General features: G+C 44.5%; 1 protein-coding gene across 1 annotated transcript in view; it reads right to left on the bottom strand.

The window, feature by feature from the left end:
- KLHL32 (kelch like family member 32) overlaps positions 1-18,630 on the bottom strand; it is a 275,399-nt gene that overhangs the window by 171,189 nt on the left and 85,580 nt on the right. The gene's annotated exons all lie outside the window — the stretch shown is intronic.

Consider the following 18,630-nt stretch of genomic DNA (forward strand, 5'->3'; position numbering starts at 1 on the left):
CAAAGGGGGAAGGGAGGGAGAGGGGGCAGGGTGTTACTGTCAGGGCCTCTGGCCAGTCAGGCATGGCCATGTTCAAGCTTCCACACCTGACCTTGATCCAAGGCTAATGTGGCTGCCCCAGTTATCTGGAACTGGACTGGCTGCTGAGAGTGCCACTCAGCCCTTTTAAGCACACCTGCAGTCTCAGGATGCAGGCATACCTTGACAACAGCCTCAGTCTGCTCCAGCAAGCCTCACATTCACTGTCATCTCTGGTTTTCCTGACTTGGTTTTGGCTTTCCCTGACCCTGCTCTTGCATTTTCCCTGGAACTTGGCTCTCTGATTCTCCTGGCTTCTGACTTCAGCTTGTGGACAAACCCCCACATAAGGAAGGTAGTTTTCTGCAGTGGGGTGCAGTGGTACATTCACATTTTTGCTCCAGCTAAAGTTTAAAACCAACTGCCTTGCAGCAGCAGTGACATTTCTTTTAAGGCAGCACTAAGGGAGTCAATTGACTTCATGGTGCTTTATAATCTACTGGATTCCTACTAATTGCTCTTTGCTCCATAGGTTTTACTGACCCCCACTTCTTTGTAATGGTCTTGTTCCACTACTTAAGATATCCTTTGTTCAGCACCGTTGCTTTTTATTAATTACTTCTTGTCTCTATCCTCCTATTTCAAAATCCTGCAGGCTCTTTTGAGCTTTTTTTCAAAATTCTAACCCATGACAACATCAGCTTTTGGCTCAGCAGCCAAGAATGTCTGACAATTCAATTATGAAAAGGTTAAAATGGTAGCTTTTGCCTGAGTAGGAAAGGGAGGACAAGTGCACTCAAGATTAGGCTCCATCCCTGCTCTATGCAACCATAACTCTGGAAAAATCTTTGTTCTTCATTCTACTTTCTTAAAGACAATATGTGTGTCTCTTTGGGGGGGGGTGGATGTGAGAAAATGCATTATACCCAGCCTTATCACACCTATCCAAGGGCTTTGTTGCACATTTAATTTTAGGTTGCTTAAGAAGGTCTTAACCTCTGGATAGTGCACAAATTAAGATGTACAAACTAATTTTAAGCACTTTTTAGGTGTCTTACAGTTACACCACTACGGGGAAGATTTCTCTCTGATCCATGTTACCCAGCTCCTGTTCCATGAATGTGTGGCCACTCCCCAGAGATAAGCCACCCAAGTTTCAGTCTTCCAGCATCCCAGAATGTGGTGTCCCTTCCCCTCACCCTCCTGTTCTGTATGGACAACTCACAGCTGTGGCTACTAGTCAAGCCCCTGCTCACCAGCCCTCTGGTGACAAGTTATAGCTGTGCAGGTCAGGGAAGTCAAAGAAGGTTTTTAGTATGAACTTGTAACTAACCTAAACTCAAACTAACACTAACACTGATCAACACTTGAGAAGCTTAGAGTGCAGCACATAACAAGACCCCAAGAAAAGCTTTCATTTGTTCAGGGATTCCACAAATACTCAATTACTAGAGACTGTTGATAAGCACAACCATCATACACTGGCTTCTCTAGCAATGGCAGTCCCACTTTGGAGGCCCCCTAGAAAGCTTTGGATCCCCAGCAGAAAGCATCTGCCATGACCCTTTCTCCATGAGTGGGATTTCTTTTGGTAGTGTCCTTCAGTAGTGCAGCTACTGGAATAAATCTTAGGTTTTATCTGGAAGAGTTTGTTACTTGTTCCCATGAATATGCCTCAAACGAAATACAGAATAATATGTCAGTAAAAACATTCCAGACATCCCCTGCTGCTGCTCGCAAGATCTTTGTTCAATGCACTTGAGAGCAGCAGGGTATGTCCCTATATTTCCAGTGTAGATATATTCTTAACAAGCTTCTTTAATACCTTGTACAGCTATTCCACAGAGCTGAACTACGAGTGGCCCCAAGGAACAAAGTATTCCTCAACTTAGGACCACTGAGTCCAGGCCCCTGCATTTGTCCAGGAAGGTCTAAGAACATCCAGTCCAGCCCTTCTTGCATACTGTGAGAAGGTAAGAGATGGGAGCACAGGCATAACACAAGCTATTTTACAACAATGTATATTAAACATGAACACCAAAGGTAGTTTTATGAATGATATTTTCCTGTGCTTTCTCTCATTAGCTGTGGACCTGATTCTGCCCATCTTACTTGCATTGAGTTGCACCTTTCTCCTGCAAGTCATTCCAATGGAATCAATAGGACTAAAGTACCATGCTACTCCTTGTGCAACAGTGGCTGAGTGAAGTTGCACATTATCAACTCATTTTACCACTGAATCCACCATAAGAATTACTCCAGAATTACATTTATTCTAAGTGCATAGTAACCACTGGGGATCTGAAACAAAATTAGAAAAAAGGCACAATTCTCAGAAATGTTTGTGTACAACACGACGTACTGGAAATTCTATTTACGGCAAATGGAAAGAAATTACTTCAGAGCAGCATGGAGGAAAATAAATTATCTAAATTAGGACAAACAGAGGGAAAGTGACCCAGACATGTTCATTATTTTACCTATTATATATAATTATTTATTTAGGAAGCTTGAACATGTTTACAAATCACTGTCATATAAACAGCAGAAGTAAAACCTTAACTCAGTACAACACTGAGCTTATTTTGTTTAGAGAAACATTATGTAATAATATCATAATCAGATCTCTCCATTTAGCAGGGTACATTACAGAGCAAGTCTCTTTACATCATCTAGGTTGTGTTGCTTCTGGTGATTTTATTAAACTGAGCGGAACAACCGAGTTCTCATTTATCACGCCAGGTGTTTACATTAAAGAAACATTAAATAACATTACAACTTTAACATTTAAAAAAAACTGAAATGACAAGGAGGGTTTTTTGGCCTCACAGTGTACCTTAAATATCAAATAAGGGGTTAACAAGTACCTCACTAGACATTTATTTGTTCTCTCTTTGTTAGGAATTTAATATTCCCATAAAACAATTATTATTTTAACTTTTTTTTAACCATTCCTCTAATCTGGGGCTTTTTACCTTCCTGAACAAAAACTGAATACTCTAGTGCCTAAGAGCAGAAGAGATTCATTCATTCTTCAGTTCTTTAATAGTGACCATATCTATATGGAAACACACCATAAGAAAGTCCAGGGGATTAAATAGCAGTAAATAGCCAACAATTAGTAATATCTGATTATGAAATTCATCCGATTACTCTCTGCTCACTGGGACATGTTCATCATAACTGCATAAAAATCTCTTCTTACGCTGCAATTTCTCTAATATTTAATCCAATTCACATTACTATACTTTTAAATCTGACTTGTGTGAAGTGCCCCTGAAAGAGTATTTCAAAACATTTTTTTCCCGGTAAACAAACTGAGGTTGCTGGGCCTCATTTCCTTACCCATTCCTCTGGTATAATTATTGTTTCCAAATTTCTTTCCCAGAATGGTTTATGGGTATTTTCTGTTAGGAAAATTGCTAAGGTTGATATAAATTAGTAATTGTTTCCTACTTGACCAGAAATCATATTTTGTATTAAAATTAGCTTTCTGTACTAAACAATTCTTCCAAAAGGCTGAAAAACAACCAGCTAACTTACAGGTGCTACTACCATGCAAAGTTAAAGTCACCCTGGATTTCTAAGTATATTACCAAACGTTCTCGGGTGAGCAGCTGGTCAAATATATGTTTCATAGCTCTTCTAAATCTTTAAAATACTCTGGTTTGTGTTTTGGATTAAAGTCTGGATTACTGGGTACCATTTGGGAAAGAAAAAAAATATCTCTAGTTTTATCCCAAAACTATAGAGCAGGCTCTGTTAAGTAAGATGTTTCCTAAGTGTGTGACTTTTAAATGTATTAACCCATGAAAGATTACCAATATTCTATTGTTAATATCCCAAAAGAGGCATGACATTGTTTTACCTAAAAGAATAATGTTCAGAAACACCAACTGGCTTTTTCACTTTTTAGTTGCACATAGAAACAAAGTGGCCCTTTAATGAGTTCTAATAGAAAATTATCATGAATTCAAACATTAAAATACTTAATACAGACAGAAGTTATCAACTATAAGAACGGCACAGCTTGCAGCTAAAACAAACATATGAATAACAACTCTTCAGACTGCTAACCATATTTATGCAAATCCAGATAACTTCAAAGTTAAGAAGATATGTTACGATTTTCCAGATACAGAATCTAATAATAATTAGAGGACTGTTTTAAATTCATACCTCCCCACCCTCCCACTGCTGTGGCAGGGAAAGCAGCAAAGGGAGGTGAGGGGCCAGACCAGTGTCCTTTGACCCTTGCCACTTGTCCCCCCATGCCTGTCCCTGTCCCCCCCACCACCTGCCCACCCTAGTGCAGCCTCCCACCTACCTGCACTGCACAATGTGGCCCCTTGCCACCTGCCTGTCCGTGCTTGTGTTTGCTGCCTGCCCCCTGCCCCTTGCCTCCTATGCCTGTGCCTGCCCGCATCCATGGCCCCTCTTCCACAGCTGTGCATAAACCCCTACTCCTGGCTGGGCTGGGTTAGGGATGAAGGAACCAGAGCCAGAGTGAAAGTAAGGAAGGGATAAGACCTTTACAGCACAGCCAGGCAACTAGGTCAGCAACACTCAGCTCCCTAAGCCGGCCAGCTGAGCTTCATCCCACTGATTGGTTCTAGGGCTGCTTGTAAGGAGCTCTTGCAGCACCTGGCCCTTACTGTGCAACAAGCTGATTTCAGTCTATGAGTAGCTCTTGCCTATGTGATTTCTGTGGTGCATGCTCCAATATCCCTGTTTGTGTACTCATTCCCTGAACTTTGGGACCCAGGTTCTGACCTCAGCTTTCTTCCTGACATTTGGTGGCCCCTCTGGCTCAGCACATGAACCTCAGTTTGACCTTGGTTTGCCCCCTGACTACTGATGCTGGTAATAACTGCTGGCTCTAACCACTAGGCTTAACACCTCCATAGACCCTGACAGCTTGAGGGTGCAGGGGAGGACAGGCTGCATCCATGTTCCTCCCAAGCCAGACACACATGTCCCCTGTTCCCCTGTCACACCCACCCCTAGTCTCTTCCATGCCCTCCCAGCTGCAAGTCTCCTTTCCCACTCCCTCCCACACTGGCTGGGGTGAGACAGCAGTTCAGCTCCAACTTCAGCCCTGAGCCTGGAGCCAAAGCCAAAGCCAGAGCTGAGCCACCACCTTCTCCAAAGCTGGTACTTGAATCTAAAGGCTTTTTTTCCCCCATGCTGATGGAGGGGGGGAAACCTTGCCTTGGATTCAAGAAAATATGGTCTGTGCCCCTGATGCTTTCCGTGGCTTTGTGGGGGCTGGCTGAGATGGGACACAGTTGAACTGCAAATTGTGTCCTCCATATCAGGTGAACCTATGAGATTCAGACCATCAGCAACTTGTTCCAAGCTGATATGAAGTTGGGCCTACCTGCTACGTTCTTATCCATGCAGCTTCCCTTCCAGACCTCTGTTATCCCTTTTGTTAGACAATGCGGTTTATTCAGAATGCAGATATTCTCTATATCACCATGTTCAGCAACATCAAGCTTAAAAATGTTTTTTGAAGTAAGTTACTGGCATATGTATAAACATGTATGCTATTTGATACCGAAATAAATGTTATATTAAAGCAATTGGAAACATCAATATTTAACTTTATTTTTAAGTTAAAGTATTATTTAATATATTTACCTATGAATTTCCTCATGCAAAAAACAGTAGCTGTCCACTTTGTTCCCAAACTGTGTCAGTTATGGTAAAATATGGAGGGACACTGAGTGATTTCTTTTGCCATTCTATTCCATTAGCAAATTACATTTTATCTTATAATTTATTTCAGCTCCTACTTCAGCTAATCATTAGCAATAATTTTCCATTCATTTGGAAGATTTCTATTTCCAATCAGATTTGTGTTATCTATCTATTCTGCAGGCATATTAAGACAAGCTTTGCAGTCCATAACTACCCTGCATTGCTCAGGAATCACTGAAGAAGCCGTGCTCTGGTCTTCTGTTGATCACTGGCTTACATTTTATAGTTTGTGTATGAGAAATATATGCAACTGAAGAACTACAGGCAATATGACAGATTCAGTCAATATGATCAGTCCAATCAAAATTTGCATGTTGGAATACATTAAATTGAAACCACTTAAAATTCATTTTAACACCTTGCTTTCAGGTATAAGTTCAAGCCACACAAATAGTCCAACTGGAGCTAGTTTCACATGATTGGTTAAGTGGGAAGTAATATCTGAATGGTAAGTGAAATAACACCTTTAGTTCATTTTAGAATTCAGTTATGCATGGTTTATTCAGACACATGAAACAATGTTAATATACATCTAATAAACAATTCTAATAAACAATAAAAGCAGAAATTCCTTACAAAGAATTTTTGATACTGTGAATTTAGATTGCAAAAGAATTTAGATTGCAAAAGATGAATTTAGAATTTAGATTGCAAAAGATGGGAGGAACTTAAGATCAGGATTCTTGGCTCCCCAAAACTGTACCTTGTGTGCATCCCCACAGTCCAGTACACAAACAACTGTTACTCGATCTATGGGATTGGGCTGGGGGCTGTCACAATCCCAGTTTGGCCCTGTAAAATATCGTGACTGGGATCTGAGGAAAACGTGTACCACATCCCAAACATGCAGATCCTGGTGCACACCTGGGGCATGGCAGGAGGCAAAATATTTTGGATGGGGCATAAGTTCCTCAGCTTCAAATGGCACAGTTATTTGAACATCTGCTGGAGGCCTCAGTGACTAATGCATTTTTCTCTTCTTATTGTGATAATGTTAGGCAGACCATATTTCCCAAGTCTTGCAACAGGAACATCTGAAATGTGTTGGGTGGGGGGAGTGGGAGGGAAAGAATTAAACACTTGCTTTTCTAAGGTCTTCGTGCATCCTACAGCATTCAGCTTCCTGCCTCCCCTCCCCACTTCCAAACACATATATAGCATGCTCAGCTGTCTCCATGCTCTGGTCTCAGCTGAGTGTGTTGGGAAGGGGAGGGGGAGTAAAGCACTGGGGCTAAGTACAGGCGTTCAAAAAGCCTGAGGCAGAAGGGCTCTGACTTGTGAGCTTTATGCTAAGCACCCAAGGCTTGGTCAGGACTGAATACAACAGACATTAGCTCTTCTGCAAGGTGGGGTTGGAGCCTGCTTACATGGGCCAAGCCCAGCAGGTGTGGGGGACTCTTACACGCCACCCACCATGCCCTGAGGGCTCCCCAGACTGCTGAAGACTGCTGAGCAGAGCTGAATGGCCAAGCCAGCTTGTTTGGATGCTAATCATGAGCCACCATGCCCCCAACCCCCTGCCATTGTGACACCTGAGTTCTGTGTACATGCGTGCATGCATGTGTGTGTGTGTCCCAGATGCCTGTATTCCACCCCTGCCCACCACCCCCTGGCTGATGTTGGTAGTCCTGGCCTCACACTGTGGCAAGCTATCCAGATCCACAAAGCACTGGCCAACTAGCTCCTCACCCACATGGCCTGGGAGCCCTCCCCAGATGAGTAGGGCCAGAGGGCTTCAAGTGCCCCTGCATTGGCAACAGACAATGGGTCTCCAGCCCCAGGCTCCTCTGGTCCCACATCCTGGGCAGTGCTGCCCACAACTCAGGCTGATTGGGTACTGTCCCCCTTCCTCTCTCCCTCCCCAACCCCTGCCCCAGGGGGACACACCAGGGTACAGGGGGAATGCAGCACTAGGAAGAGGCCTCCCTCCATTTAAAATGTTGTGGTTGCCAAATTTGAATTGTGTTTAATAAAGAAAATCTGTTGATCACTGTCTGTGTCTCAGCTTGGTCTCTCCTCCCAATTAATACAAAACAGCAAACCTCTGGAGGGGGTAGGAGGGGAGGGTGTTGAGAAAGGGGAGACAGAACAGGGAAGGGTTTTGGGGTCAGAGGGGATGCTGCTGACCCCAGAACTCACAAAACATGAAACCTTAGGGAGGAGGCACAGGGCTTTTGACCTGGAACCCTAATTTCAGGGGTCTGGGTCAAGACCAGGGACTTCTCTGTGCAGAAGCTGGACAGCTGGATGATCCCAGACCCAATGTCTGTCTGAGAGAGCTGTAGACCAGGAGGTAACTTCTGGGCTAGGAAGGCAGGGTGTGAGTCAGGAGGTATCGCTGCAGCAGGTGCCAAGGACTTCTGGCTGTCCCACACAGGACGCCAGCCTCTTGGCCCATATCTCCCCCTTTGAGGACCACAGGCATGCAGCCTTCACCAATGCCTGAGGGTCATGTCAGGTAGCCAATCTGGGACAGAGGGCTGCCTATCCCTGCTAAGGTGGTGCTGCTCCCATACAGTGGGACCCAGGCTAGGAGTGGGGCCATGGAGAGTGTAAGACCTCCCTCCTGGGCCTCATGGCTGGCAGGTGGATGAGCTGGGGCTTCTGGGCTTTGGTGCAAGAAACTGCCCCAGTGACCACCTGGCCCAGCAGGTTTGTGAGCTGTACCCTCCCCTTCTTTCTGAGTGCTCCTGCACCCCACAACGCTGGCCTGGAGCCACTTGGAGGGTCAATCACCAGTGCTTAGGGATAGTAAGTTGGGCCTGGAAGGGAAGTGGTGTCTCTGACCACCCTGACATTGGTTCTCAGGCAGCCTAAATTTGCTCCACTCATCCACTGCTTCTCCCCAGAGTAGACCCAGTCAGATGGCTTCCTGCCTCCTCAGACCACAGGTCAGTGATTCCCACGCAGCACATCTCCTGCCCTTGTTCCCCCTCATCCCCCAGCATCTCTCAGTCAGGGTGCAGTAGAAAGCATTCTCCCTCAACCATCATCCTGGGGTCTGCACCTTGGGACTTCTGTTTCTGTCCTCCCAAGGAAGAGTCCCTGGAATGGGGCTCATCAAGCCATCAGGGGTTGGGCAGCACCCTATTCCACCACTCCTGCCCTGTAGGGCTATAAGATCTCAGTGGGAGCCAGTGCTGGCACCAGTCAAGGGTATCATAGGTGGATCCCAAGCAGTCTACAACCCTGTGCATAAACTCCCTATCCTGGCAGTGCAATCCTATCAGCTCTGCTACACCACAGGGTGCCTCCTCCAAACACCAAGTGACCATCTTGAGCCCAGTCAGGTACTTGGCCACCCATTCTGGACTTACCACGCCGGCCACCGCAAGCTAGCCTTCCATGCACAGATATGGAGCCTGTAGAAAAGGAGAGGGGTTGCTTAGCTTTCAGGAGATGGCGTGGCAGGAATGGGTGAACAGCAGGTCTGGGATGCAGCCATGATTGCAGGAGAGGGGTTGCCCTGAGGGATCGATACAGTGAGCACCTGCACCGTGAGAATCAGAATCAGCTCATGCCCATTTGTCTTCACCCAGGGACTGGATCAGAGGGGAGGGGAAAAAAGTGTTTTTGGGCCACTTGCCAGCCTGCACATGTATGCAACCCAGGAGTCACGCTGGCAGCGAGAGCCAAATGGCTGAGAAAATGGTTCCCATGTGGGAATCCTTCATCACACATGTCCCTTTTTTGGACTGGGAGGAAGAGAAAAGGTCTGGGGGGCTTTTCACAGAGGGACATTTTTTTTCATTCCTGCTGCCCCAGGACTGCAGTGATTGTCAGATAGCTGCGTGCTATGTTCTGTCCCTGACCCAGGGGTGCTGCCTGTCAAAACTACTGTTTACCATTTGTCCGTTTGGCTCCATAAATGTTACCAGTGCCTTTCCATGAGTGCTTTGGGCACAGGGGAGCTGTTTACATGCAAGTGCTTGAGGTATCTATACTTATCTCCCATGGGGTGCATCACGGCCCTGAGAGAAATGGCAAGGATGTGTGAATTACACAGAATTCTGATCCCACTGAATGGGAAATGCTCTCTTAAGTGCCCACGACCAGGAAGGAGGGGAGAAACTGGCACCTTGGCTCCAGGCTTCAGCAGAAGAGGGCAGGGGCAGGGGGAAAGCACACAACTCATCCCCTATGCCCCAGCATTCCCCACCCCCTGTCACAACCCCTTTGTGGGCTTCTTGGCCATAAGCATCTGAAAGAGGGCTATGACCACAGAGAGTGGCCTGAGGTGGTTTTTGTCATTCCTGATGCCCCTTCTTTTCTCCCTCTTCCCCCACTGGAGGCTTCATGTTTCCCCCGTGGTCTGGGTCCCCATCATGTTTGTATACATCTGGGGTAAACCTTATCATCACAGAACAGCAGTGGCCCCTGTGTGGGGAATGGTGTCCCAGGGCCTCCCTAAGTCGCCTCCTCCTCCTCCTCCTCATCCAGCGGAGTCCCTACAGGCAACTCTTCCGGGACAACCCTAGTCCGTGGATGAGGAGGGTATAGACTGCCCTGTTTGTGGTGAGGAAGCAGCACAGGTCCTGGTAGAAAGCCATGCTCTGCCTCTGGCCCACAGACTGCTTTCTAGTGTCAAGCACATGGTAATCTTGCCTCTTCATCAGTGTGGTCTTAGTGAGACAGTGTGACCAGTGTCTGTTGTGCTCCTGCACGTGCATCTCTTAGGCGATGTTTGAAGATATCTCAGATTCAATGCCCTATCTGGAGCTGGCACTGGATGTGTTCCTCACCCCAGAAGGTGGTGAGGTCCTTTACTTCCCTGCACTGCCAGTTGCATGCCCAGGTTTGCCTGGTGGCGGCGGACAGGGCAGGTTCATCCATAGCCCATAGCAGTGCCCATGGAGTCTTAGTGTCCAGGGGTAGGTGAAGGTCTGGCTGCGAGAGGGTGGGTGGAGGGGTGGATGGATGGATGGAAGAAGAGGCAGTGTGTGAGGGTGCAGTTCTCAGCTCATAGGTCTGGCTCTCACTTCAGAGGTTTGGGGCCTCTGCTCCTGCATCACCTGGGTTCCACTGCTCAGGTCACTTCCACAGTCTCATACTATCCAGGGGCTTTCAGCAGACACCCTGTGATTCTGGCAATGCCACACACCCAACCTGGGCTGTAAAATCCAAGGGTCCTCAACCCCAGTCAAGGAGGTGGCTGGCCGTGTCCCATGTGGTCCTGAAGTTACCATGGTGGTGTCCGTCTGCTCGCCCTGGCCTGGAGGTTCAGTGCCCTCCCCCAACCAGATCTCCCCATGCGCTCATCTAACTAGGGGTCTGCAAATGAAAAAAGGTTGAAAACCACTGTACTAGGCAAGACGAGAGAACTTTTGGTTCCATGTTCAGATCTAACCTAAATCTTTGGCAAACACAAACTTGGTTTGAGTAAGACACTGTCTGCATCAGGACACTACAAAATTTCTCTGAGGGAGGTATTTAGTCATGTGTGTCTGAAGACAGGCAGATGGCAGGGTACATTTGCTCCTTATAGATGAATTATGAAGTAAGCAGCCACTTATGGGAGTGTTACTGCTCTGAGTGCAAACAAACAATGTCTTTGAAAACTTTTGAACAATTTCTCAGTAAACAACATACTCTGCTGGTGCTGCAGGCAGTGTCTCCAGTGCCTGTCCTTCAGATACACAATGCATCCTACTGGCTGCTAATGTTAGGGTTCCAGCTACTTAGGCAATTAAAAAATGATCTGATGGAATATTGACACAAAACCAAAAACCTGGTGATCCTAAGTCATCCTTTCTGAGGCATGAGCCACTAAATGGGTGGACTCCCTCCAGTCACTATGGCTTCAGGGGGAGGCCCTTTTTGTCTCTTGGCTTCCTAAATTCTATACAGATTTTAGGAAATCGACTGGGTTCAGAAGGGAAAATTAAATCACTGGGTGTCTATACAAGTTCTTGGGGGTGGGGTAGGGCTGTTTTAATTACAGAAGTTCCCACTCCAATTAAAAGGCTCACTGTCACATGTATTAAGCCCCTATGTGTTTCAAAATAGTTGTAGGATGCTTTATGTAAAGCTATTTGATGAGGTTTAGATAAAGCGCCCCTGTGGCCATTTTGAAATGCACAGGGGCTTAATACACATGACAGTGAGGTAACAGTAAAGCGTTCTAATTAGAACACAGAGCAGACTTGATTAATCAAGTCTCCTCCGACACATTGTAATTAGAATGTGAACGAGCATGTCTACAGGCACCCACTCCTTCTTTTGCAGGCACCAGATTGGGAAGGCAGGGAAAGTGTTTCCTCTGCTCCCACTGAAAAATGTGAGGTATTTCCTCAGGGTAACATCATAGACTCTGTCTCCCAGGCAGTTTCTTTTTTCCTTTTTTTTTTATTTAATGTGATCGGCTCTAAGAAAGGAACACTACATTAAGGCCATTGGATATTATTATTCATACAGCCACGAAAAGTGACAACTGTAAAATGGTAACTAATAAAAAAAAAAGTGTGATAACTCGACAAAACCTGAGTTCCCAGAGCTAGCTGTCCTATGGATGTATCAGTGGGACTCCTGGTAGCATACCTCAAACTCTGTAACAGACTGTCTGAAACAGTCCATAAAGAAGCACTTCTTGTCTTAAAGCCAATTTCAAATAATTCTGGTCACTCAAGTAATGGTTTGGAACCACGTGCACTTGACAAAGCTATTGAATGCATTCAAGGTTTCTGGGGCTTTGTGTCTGTGAGCTGGACTCATGGGTTTCTGGTCCTGCATCCTGTACTGCTTCTCACCTTCTACATTTTACACATACATTTGGTTCCCCCAGAAAAGTTGGGAAACAGCAATGCTACATATTAGTCTGCATAGGTGTGCTGCTGTACATTTTGAGCATGTTCAAATACTTTTTTTTATAGTAACAGAAGTTAGGGGTCCTGTCAATGCCAGGGACTCTGTAACAGCATTTGAAAACAATACAATTTGACAGTGTTACAGAACTACTAAGTACCCTGGCAGGGGCTAGGTTTAGAGGGCATTTTCATCACTAAATGTATCTTGATGCCATTCTGAACTGTGTTAAATAAATAGCCAGGAGTTACACACAATTTTATGTCAAAAGCCTCACATCCATTAGGAAACTTGCCCACTGCCAGAAATCAGTGCAAATGAATCAATTCTTAAGACAGATTAACTGTGAACAGAGGCAACCTAGCAGCTGACCCACATTGAGCCCTTGCTCAACTGCACCCATGAAGAGATGCAATAAGAGAAATTCAGCAATAAGCAGTTTTCTTTGTGTGGATGGACCTATGCTAACCAGAGAGAGGACACTGGTGGGCCTGGGAACAGAAGCTTTGCTAACTCTTTTCAGTGACAGTCTAGAGGCAGGGCCAGCCTGGTGCTTGGACAGACTACATAAGCTCTGGCTGAGGCTAGAGCACCACTCTAGGAGGCAGGGGTGAGCACGGTACCCATGGGTTGCAGGCAAAATGCAACCAGAGTCATGATGGGATCTGGTACAGATGTTCGTTACGGCACTCTAAACTACAGTGCTGAAGTGTGATACCACATCCATCAGGGTTATTTTAGAGTGGCATCTGCCATTTTTACAGTGTTTTTTGTGCCTTGTCTGTTTGTTTACAGCTGTAGAGAGCTTTCTACAAGCTTATCGCACAATAAGTGTAACTTCTGTACCTGGTCTGGGATGCCAGAGAACCACCAACCCACTATAACACATTCCTGGGTGGACAGCACTACTGCTGCATTCAGTCAAACAGGAGACAAGTGTTTATTTAGCCACAATAGATGTTTAAAGTGGGATTAGTCCAGTGAAAATGGGACAGATGGTCATACTAAATAGAAAATAAACAAATAATTTCAACTTATCACAGAAGAGATGTTCTTTGTGTGCAGGAACTACGAAAATTCCAAAAGTAACTATACAATCGTAGACTAGTAGAGTGGAAGTGACTTCAGGAGGGCATCTAATACAATCCTCTGCTCAAGACAGGACCATCCCTGACCTCATCATCCCAGTTTAGTGTCTCTGTACCTAGGTGTTAAAAATTTCCAAGCATGAAGATTCACAGCCATGCTGGGGAGCCTGTTCCAATGATTAACTGCTTAGTGATAAGTTTTTCCTAGCAACCAACCCAAATTTTCCGTGTTCAAATTTGTGACTATTGTTCCTAGTTCCGTCACCTGCTGCCACAGAGAAGAATCTATCTTTATCCTCTTTATAACCACCCTTCAGGTATTTGAAGACAGTTAACAAATCCTCCATAGTCTTCTCTTCTTCAGACTAAATAGACCCAGTTCCTTCAGCCTTTCCTCATCATTCATGTTTTCCAGGCTTTGAATAATTTTGTCACTTTCTGCTACAACTCTCTTGAAGTGAGGTACCCAAAACCGGACACAGTACTCCAGAGGAGGCTTCATCAGTGCCAATAGACTGCCAGGTATGTTACTGGCCATTTTTGCAGCAACATTACATTATTGGCTTATCTTCAACTTCTGGTTCACCACAACCCCCGGGTCCTTTTCTACAATACTACTGCCTAGCCAGTCGTTCCCCAGTTTGTATTTGTGCATGCAATTGTTCCATGTTAAGGTCACGACTTCATACTTGTCCTTACTGAATTTCATTTGATTGATTTCAGACCATTTCTTCAGTTTATCAAGATCATTCTGAATCCTAATTCTACCTTCAGGAATGTCTTCAACTCAACCCAACTTAGTGTCATCTATAAATTTGCTTCGTGTACACACAATTCCATCCTCCAAATCATTAATGAAACTGTTGAGCAATACTGGATGAAGGACAGAGACATTGGGAACCCCAGTAGAAGCCCGTTTCCCATTAGACACCGTGCCATTGACTATTATTGATTATTGACAACTATTATTTGATATTTTTTTACTATCTCCTGAGAGGCTTTTTAATAAAGGAGAACGCAAAGCGTACAATGTTCTTTTGGGGGATTCAGGAATATTCTCATGATTATTTCAATTTTGAATTGTTTTGGTATAGTTAGGAGGAGCTGCATGATCAAACTGCATATAATTTTACTTCATAAAATGAAGTTTGTGTCTCAGAATATACAGTTCCCTTATTTGGTGTGTAGATGGACTTTCTGGGATGGTTATCATATTTTTTATGCACAATACTGAACCACTGACCATAAAAATCAGTTATTGATTACCATAATTCTAACAGAAAGCACCAACACATAACATTTACATAATTATTTTATAGATATATTAAACTGTCAAAAAAAAAATATTTTCAGTATAATTACACAAAGAGCCAAAAGCAGAATTCAGAACAGTAAAAGACTACAAGGTATCCAGCACAGAAGTAGTTAGCATCATATCAAATACAATATTCAGAACTATGCACAGACTGGAGAATGATTTAAACATAGAAGAAAATCTTCTATTTGAAAACAAAATATGTTTGTGGCAGCAACTTCTCCAGCTCTCACCAGTTAGAAGTACAAGCACATCGGAAATCACTACTGATACAAAATATATGGATTGTATTGAACAAGTTTGTGGACAGACTTCTTAGAGAGCTACTAATATGAAAATCTCCCTATACCTGTAAACACCAGGTATCAGTAATACTGAAAATTAAGATCTTATTGAATGGAAGCAAAAGAAACTCACTCCAAAATACTGCTTCATTTCACATCAGGGGAATCCTTTCTTTCAAGTATCCATGTCATAAAGCTATTTTGAAAAAATGTACCTTTTATCTTGCTCTTCCCTGAAAGAAAACCTATACAGGATTAAATGCACATCAGTACTGACCCATGAAAACTTACAGAGGAAAGTCTTGCATATTAGTTTCCAAATATTGTGATAACCATTCTATTAAAAAAAGAAACAAAAAACAAGAGTCCATGTCAGTGAAATACTTCTTATTGACTACTCAGTAGCATTCCCAACGGATCCATGTTGGAAGCCTGCATCCACAAGGAATTCTGCCAACTTTCATAGTACTCTACAAGGCCATAAGGCTTCACCACCATGGACCACGGTGGTAAAACTGGCACAAAAGGATGAATGTTTATATCAACTGTGATATTAGATGAAGGTGAATAAGACCACACCTATACAGTAAATTTATGTGCTCTGGTCTAAAGCAGAGTTTGCAAACAGCTGTGCTGTTCTGGGAAAGCTGAATCCATGCAGCACTTTGGATGAGCTAAACAGCATTACTGAACACAGTAACACTGCCAGTCAGCACTGTGTGAGCATGGTTATGTGCTTCTGGCTTAGGAAGCAGCTCATGTCAAGCAGCACAGCATGGCTGTGGCTGCTGGTCTGGATCACAGTAAATGTACCTTGAAGTCTTGGCCTATGTCTTCTGTCTCAATGGACATGGGACTGTTCAAGCTGATCAGCCCCTTCTTCCATGTTATTTTCAAGTGTCACCCTGTCATGGATTTATTGCAAATACTATGACATATGATGGTTTTAGATCTCCAGTACCTGGAGTTCTGAGATTCTATAAGAAGCTGGAAGGGCAGACGGATGGAAGCACAGATAGAAGGACAGAAGCAAGCTAAGTTTTTAGGCCTTTTGGTTGTAAAGAAAATCTACAAACATGATCCCAGTGAATCGTGAAGGCTCAGACCAGATCAAACAACCCATAAATAAAGAAACATACCCAAATGATGTGTTTCAATTAAAAATGTGATTAATTTTAAACTGAATCTCTCTCTATGGCTTGACTTGTGGTTTGGTTTTTTGGGGTTTTTTTTTAAATGATCAAGGTTGAATATATGCCATTTATTCCCTTGCTCACTTATTACCATTCTATCCAAATCAAATCTCCACATACCTCTCAACTTCCTTAGAAATGTATTTGTATACTAATAGCAGCTATTTGGTGGCTGTTTTAAGCAAGAATGATTTGCTCTTTTGAACAATAATATGAAGTCTGGAGGATGTCCCCTACTAAATTCTAACAATTTTGAGGTGGATCAAATTACTAAAAGCTGCATAAATCGTTCCCTCAGTACTTTTCAGCAAAATGATTTATGCAGCAATTAGTAATATGACTTATCTTAAAATTGTTATTTATTTTCCACAAGGCAGCAAGACATGAATTTGCAATAACAATTTGGCAAATATGTATCAAACAACTCAGTTGGAAACAATAGCAATAATAAGATAAATCAGTGCCCCATTCTCAAAGTCAAGTCACCATCACCTTTCTAAAATAGAGGTCATGCAAGCTGCCCACTGTTCATGTTTCTATGCACTAGTTAAAGTGATCTCCTTAGTAACTGTGTGTGAGGGGGTGGGGGCGTGAATGAAGCCCAAAACCTTTATAATCTTATCATGAGGAAGGGAAAGGGGGTCTAGATGGGGATTCATGTGGCACCCTTCTACCTTACTGCAAACATACTCAAAAATACCTTGGGACATATATAACAATAGCAAGTGCATGCATCCAAACCTAGGGCCTTGAAGCTTGGACCAAAAGTGCCCTGAAAGTAGGAGGGAAGAGCAATACTGGGCTTTAGACAGGGATGGAACAGCCGTCCCTGCCCAACAGCCCAAACACTCCATGTACCAGGAAGTGGGAAAGAAACAAGTGCTCCTGCTGTATAGGAGCAAGAGAGGTAATAAAGCATGCCACTGCCAAGCTGGCACTCATTGCTTGAGCATCAAGTTGGCGAGGTTCTGCTTCCCTCTGAAGAGGGAAGTGCTGAGTCTTTCACACAGCAATAAAGGAAAGCAAAGTGTAAATACATGCTTAAAAACTGAGAAGTAAACTGAATTCATTACAGTGAAAATAACCTGTTTCAAGTTGACAGTGTTTCATAGTTTCATAGTTTCATACATATATAGTAATCTAAATGAAAGTTCTACCAGAAAGATCTGAGGCTGCCAGGAAGAATGAAATTTCTGCTTAGACAATTAAGGATGCATAATTGCTAGCAATACATAGGTGCTTAAACTGTATCATTAAACTAATGGAATGAAGTGGTCACTGTAATGCCATTTAATGCTGTAACTGTTATAGGTAAAATATCAAACACATATATTTTGTTATAGAATATGGATTTTTAAAACAATTTATTCCTTTAAATCAAGGACCACAGGGTGCTCAACCTCTGGCCCATGGGCCAAATGCAGCCTGCGGATCCATCACATCTGGCCCATAGGGCTTCCCACAGGGCCAGAAATCTGGCAGCATGGGAGCAGTGGCCATTAGTGGGAATTGGGGCTGGAATTCCTGCCTCTCCCCCTTCTCCTCCCCCACTCCCCAGGCCAGGTCATGCCCCCCCCTTCCCTCTGTGGGGCCAGGTTAAGCTCCTTTTCCCTGTGGGGCTGCATTGGGGCCTGCCCTCCATCCCACTTTTGAGGCCAGACACTGCCCGTAGCGCCTGCCCAAGGCACCAGATCAGGAACACCAGCTGGATCCATCCTACAGAGAAACCGGGCACTGCAAATCCAGCCCTCTGGGCAAAAAGGTTGAACACCTGGCTCCTACCCTGGGGGTCTTTAAGAGGAGGCTGGATGAACACCTTGCCAGGATCCTTTGACCCCAGTACTCTTTCCTGCCATGACAAGGGGTCGGACTTGATGATCTGCTCAGGTCCCTTCCAACCCTACAAACTATGAAACTGTGAAACAACTGGTTTAGACCAGGGGTGAGCAAAATATAGCCTGTGATCCAGATTCAGCCTGTCAAGTCCTGATCCCAGCCCCAGCCCCGCCCACCCATCCCACTCCTGGACGCTGCTCTCCACCCACTCATGGCCCCAACCCTTCCACCCAGCCGAGCACACCCTGCCCTCCCAGGTCCTAGGCCAGTTTCCATAGGGACTCTGGGATCACTGGGTGGTGACAGCATGGGGTGGGGCCTGAGGCAGAGCT

This window comes from Gavialis gangeticus, unplaced genomic scaffold (genome assembly GCF_001723915.1).
Source record: "Gavialis gangeticus isolate Ggan-Ray unplaced genomic scaffold, GavGan_comp1, whole genome shotgun sequence".
Classification (NCBI taxonomy): domain Eukaryota; kingdom Metazoa; phylum Chordata; order Crocodylia; family Gavialidae; genus Gavialis; species Gavialis gangeticus.